Consider the following 6,000-nt stretch of genomic DNA (forward strand, 5'->3'; position numbering starts at 1 on the left):
GACATGGTAGATGATCTGGAGAACCGCTCCAGGCAGCAAAACGTAACAATCGTTGGGCTGCCACAGGGCTTGGTGGGCTCATTCTCTATGAACTATGGGCAGGATTCTCCGTTGGCTGATGCCAAAATCGGGAAACACAATTGGCGGAGAATAGATTCTGACACTGAAATCGCAGCGGGCACCAATTTGACGGCAAATCGCAATTCTCCATTACCTCAACAGCTGCATCAATACATTCCTGAATGCATGGACAGTAAAGATTGTTTGCATGTTATTAGCGCGCCTGACCCGGTATTCTCCAGGGCCTCTGCGATTCTCCTCCTCCGATGAGCCGAGTTCCCAACGGTTCACTTCTGCTTTTAAAAACTGTGAAACCGGCGACGTGGTTGATGAGGGAGAAAGAGGAGGTGGGACACAAAGAGGCAAGACTGCGGACTGCCAGGCAAGACATTGGCCAGGCTGGTTGGGTTGGGGGGGTGGCCCTGCCAGGGTCGGGGAAGGTGGGATGACGGGATAACAGGCCGAGAGGCCGGGGTGACCCCCACGGGTATGGGGTGGTGTCCAGTAATGGACTGCCATTACCACGGCCTTTAAGGCAGCCACCTTGCTAGGCACTCACTGACCACCCACCTTGGCATATGGTTCTGCAGAGTTACACCGTTCACAGGATGCCCCCACACCCCCAACCCACCCTTCGCCACATGCCCCCCAACCCGGCCGCCAGCGCTGGCGGCCCGCAGTAGTCCCTACAGGGGCGCCAGCCGATGGCACTCCTGGTATCGGGGGCAGGCGCCAGGGCCAAGGGCCCCCATGGTGCCGGGCAGCGACGGAGCCAGGTGCCAGGGGATGGGGGGGGGGGGGGGGGTGGGGTTTGGGGGGGGGACCTTCTGAGGCAGAGTCTGCAGTGCCAACCGGGGTCACCATGTAGCCCGGTTGACCTGGTTGGGCACGGGGGGGGGGGGGGGTATGCACCACGCTAACATATTGGCCTTTTAACCCTTGCAGTGGAGCGTGCTGCAGAGGAACAGGAGGCAGCTGCCCAGGATAGAGAGCCGGCTGCCGAACAGGGGGAGGATAAAGTGCCAAGGAGGCACCGCATGAGGCCTTGTGTGTACCGGCAGCACCTTTCATGTGAGGACTTACCGGACCACGAATGCCGTCGAAGTCTCGGGCTGAGCAGAGAGACGGTGCACCATATCTGCCAGAAGATGGCACACTTGTGGTAGGACACCCGCTCTCCGTGGCCACCAAGGTGAAGGTCGCCCTAAACGTTAACACAATGGGACCTCTCCAGGCGCCGAATGGGAACCTGTCCGGGATCTCACAGACCTCGGTGCACAGGTGAATCCGCACCATCACGGAGGCCCTACATTACCAGGTATCTCATTACATCCATTTCAATTTGGACCGAGCCTACCAGAATGCCCAGGCAGCAGGGTTCACCGCCATCAACTGGATGCCCTGGATCCAGGTGTTATGAGCCAGGGTTTAGAGAACCCCAAAGTGTATCATGGAGTTCACCTGACCCACAACTTTTAATAGATTGTGGTATGGGGAGCACACGGCCCACTATACAGGTGTGGTACAGCAGAAATGGAAAAGTATTTTTAAAAGTAAAACAATGTTTATTCTATGAACTCAAGTGAACCTTTTTAAAACATACAGTGAACACCTTAGCAACCATCAATTCAAATATAACCCCCAAAGAATACAACACTAAGTAATCCTTAATAACTTCCCGAATAACATCCAGAAGACTTAAAACACCTTTTACCAGAAGTACATTAGGTTTACATTCACTACTGAGAATACAAGCCGCATGACACAGACTGAAAAGGATACCACTCGATGAACGTGCAGCTGATATCTGACCATAAGCCGTGCATCATTCACCTCTGCGCCCGATACCCGGGCAGTGTGCATAACGGCTCCAACATGGCACATTTGACAATTCCTGACATTTTTGAGATCCCCCCCCCCTTGCTGGGGGTGAACTCCTGGGTGACAGGGGTTATCCACTGCAGCCTTGGCTGATGACGCCTACCCTATGTCACAGGCCAATGTAGAGACCCACTGCAACAATGCCCATACAGCGATCAGTTCCATGATCGAGCAGTGCTTCGGCCTCCTGAAGATGCGATTCAGTTGCCTGGACCACTCTGGACTGGCCATCCAATATGCTGCTGAGAGTGTCGCCCGCATCATGGTGGCTTGCTGCTTCCTCCACAACATCGTGCAGCAGAGGGGCGATGTGCTGGAGGAGGAAGAGGAATACCAGGCCTCGTCCGACGAGGAGGTTGCAGGGGAGGGCGAGGGTGGCAGGACATGGTGCCCAGCAGGCACAGGAGGCCGCACGACGTGTACGCCAGCGTCAATATGCATGGGACGCTCTGATCGCCTGCAGGTTCACCAAGCCGGGGGGGGGGGGGGGGGGGGGGGGGGGGGATGGCCAGGGTCACGGACACCACTCCGACCCCGATAACCACCCCTGGCCAGCCCCCGTCTGCAACCCCCTCCGTGATTCAGACCTGCCGTGCTACCGGTGTGGGTCCTAGGTTGGCAGTATCAGCGGGTTTGGTCCCTGGGGTGGAGGATGACAACCTGCTCTGTGATGGGCTCTGGTGCTCCGCATCGTATGCCGACATCTGACTCCTGCCCACAGTAGCACTTTCCACCACCCACCTGGGTGATCCCGGCATAAGAGCTGGCCATTCCTTCACATGATTGAATCGCTGGGGTGACGGTGGTGGTGATGGTCAGGGAGCGGGGTGGAGGGGAGTGGCGCCAGGCCACCCACAACGTCTGCCCATTCATCCCTGTGATTAATGTGCGCACGTATATGCAGATACGTGCCCCAGTCCCTCTAACTAAATTGTGCCTTGCATCATGCCAACTTAACTGATGTCTAACCTTCTGGCGATACAGGTTCTAACACTACATCTAGGTCATTCCCCAGATGGTACAACAGGAGTGGAGGCTGCCTGCTGTAAGTCCCGCCTTGTGACCTGGGTCCCCTTTGGAGGACGTCTTTTGGGGCGACAGGGCCTAGATGGGCCCGTCTGCTGCTTGGGTGTCCCAGGTGGCGTAGTGCCGCCCTGTTCTGCCTGCTGCCCACCAGATGCGCCAGGGACAGGAGGGGCAGATTTCGAGGTGCTGCGGTATTCCGGCACCTCCCCTGCAGGAGTCACCGGCAGAGGCCCCATCACCTCCTCCTCCCTCGGGGTGCCTGATGGCCCCCGGGCTACTCCATGGGATGGAGGTACGAGCAGAGCTATCCTCTGAGGCGCTTTCTTGTACTGCCAGTTCTCGGAGCCCGCTCTGGTCTCGACCCGAACGCCCGTGGCCATGGAGCACAGGGAGTGGACCATCTCCGTCTGGGACTGCGCCACATCACGCATTGACTTTGCCACCACCTTCTGGGTTTGTGTCATCTCTCTCTGGGACTGGACCACCATCCCTTTGTCTGCGCTGTAATGATATGTATATAGGTATGCCAGTGAAGGATTAATTATTGCATCTCAGTGTAATTCAAACACTAGATGGCACCATCAGTTCCCAGTACAAATATCAGATCTCAGGGAATGTTGGGTAGTTAGCACAGGAGAAGTATTGATCACAGCATGTCTAGTTTAGATTAGAGAGAGAGAAAACACTGGGCCATCATTAGTTAATACTAGAATTTGTCCAGGTGTGGCGCCAGTTTTGCTGTGTCGGCGTCAATACTAAGTCTCAGAAATGGAGACCGATTCTGCTACTGCTAAGGGGCTAACATTGGTGCCACGTGGAACACAATTGATTCTAATGAGAAACGGTGCCGGATTTGCCGGTTTCGTGATTGACACACAGGAGGCTGACAAGCTGCAGTCGCATTTATACATATCACTCCCCACACACACCACCCCACTATATGTCCAAGATGTTTGGAAAGTTGATGGGGGAGGGGGGTCTTCCGAGCCCTCCTGAGTTGGACTGGGCCCACCAGTCCCTGAGGCAGATGCCCAGAATTGGGGAGCCAGCACGGGTGACCGTGGTCAAGTTTCATCGATACTGGAGAAGGAGCATGTCCTGAAGTAGGCGAAGGACCATTGAGACTGTAGATGGGAGGACCATGCCATCGGAATATATCAATGCGTGGGAGCAGAGTTGGCGAGAAGGCATGCAGCATTTAATAAGGCCGAGGCCGCACTGTACAAGAGCAACTGAGGTTTGGTGTGGTGTACCCGGCTCGTCTTCAGGTGACTTTCAAGGACGGAGACTATTATTTCGATGCACCGGGGGATGTGAATGAGTTTGTCAAGAATCATGGACTGGGAGTGAATGAAAGTGCTTAAGGACTATGGAGTTTGTTATTTGTTCTTTGTTAAGTTCATCTGAATTTGTATTTTTTGTGGGATTTTTGTAATGTGGGGAAGGGCTTGGGAATGTACACGTATGGACCTGTTTTATTAGAATTTAGAGCGCCCAATTATGGGGTTTTTTTTTTCAATTAAGGGGCAATTTAGCATGGCCATTCCACCTAAACTGCACGTTTTTGGGTTGTGGGGGTGAAACCCACCCAGACACGGGGAGAATGTGCAAACTCCACACGGACAGTGACCCACGGCTGGGATGCGAACTCGGATCTGTGCATGGACACGTTGATGCTGGTTCTTCTGGATGAAGTTGGGTTTTGAATATTGCGCTGTTGGAGTTTTTTGGTGGGAGGAATATTGATTTTCCTCTATTGTTCAGTTTGGTTTGGGCAGGGGCCGATCGTTGATATACTGTTCAGTTGATTTTGATTTCTACCCTGTGCAGGGTCACCCTGCTAGCAGTATAGTGAGTTAACGGGAACGGAGAGAGGACGATGCCTGCAGCTGGTTACCATGGGAGTGGCTTTTTGTGTTTCCTTTTTAAAAAAAAGATATTTAGAATAGCCAATTTTTTTTTTCCACTTAAGGGGCAACTTTAGCGTGGCCAGTCCACCTACCCTACACATCTTGGGTTGTGGGGGTGAGATCCACGCAGACACGGGGAGAATGTGCAAGCTCCACACAGACAGTTACCCAGGGTCAGGATCGAGCCCGGGTCCTCGGTGCTGTGAGGCAGCTGTGCTAACCACTGCGTCACCGTGCCGCATGTTTTTTTGTATTTTCTTAAGGTAACAAACTTACGCTTTTTGTTTCTGTTTGATTTGGGGACAGGTTGGGAGGAGGGAGGGGGTTGTTTTTCTGTTGGTTGATTGTTTAATTTTCAGGGTGGGATGGAGCTGGGAGGGGAGAGGAAGAGGAGGGGTGGACTCCTGATGGGAATGTTTCCGTTGTTTTTGAACTGGATATTTGGAGGATGTGGTGGCCATCTTGGGTGGGCCCGGAGCTGGTGCTGGGTGCCTTGCAGGGAGGTTATGGCTGAACCTGAGTTGGGGGTGTGGGGGTGTGGGGGGGGGGGGGGGGGGGGCGGAAGGAGGTGGTCAGAGGCCATCGGTCATGTTGATAATTTGGAATGTGAGGGGGTTAAATTGCCCAGTTAAAAGGTCTCGTATGCTTGCGCACCTGAGAAGTCTGAAGGCAGATGTGGTTTTTCTGCAGGAATTTGCATATCAAGGATTAAACAAGGATGCGGAAGGGATAGGTGGGGCAGATATATCACTCGGGCTTTGATTGTAAGGCACAGGCAGTCAATGCATTGATTAAAAAGAAGGCGGCTTTTTCTGTGATTATTATATTGGCAGAGGCAGGTGGGAAGTACATAATCATCAGTGGGTCTTTGGCGGGCACGCTGGTGGTGTTGGGCAATGTATATGCACCAAATTGGGACAACTCGGCATTTATTGATAAGGTGCTGATGTCTATCCCTGATCTCGATTTACATTGGCTAATTATGGGGCGGGGGGGGGGGGGGGGGTGGACTTCAAATGTGTTTTGGATCCTAGGTCAAGTCCCAAGTCTCTTGAATCCATCTGGGGTAGAGAATGAGTTATTGGTGTTCATGGAACATATGGGGGGGTGGGGGGGGGGGGGG

The sequence above is a fragment of the Scyliorhinus canicula genome, chromosome 10 (assembly GCF_902713615.1).
Source record: "Scyliorhinus canicula chromosome 10, sScyCan1.1, whole genome shotgun sequence".
In the NCBI taxonomy this organism is placed as follows: Eukaryota; Metazoa; Chordata; class Chondrichthyes; order Carcharhiniformes; family Scyliorhinidae; genus Scyliorhinus; species Scyliorhinus canicula.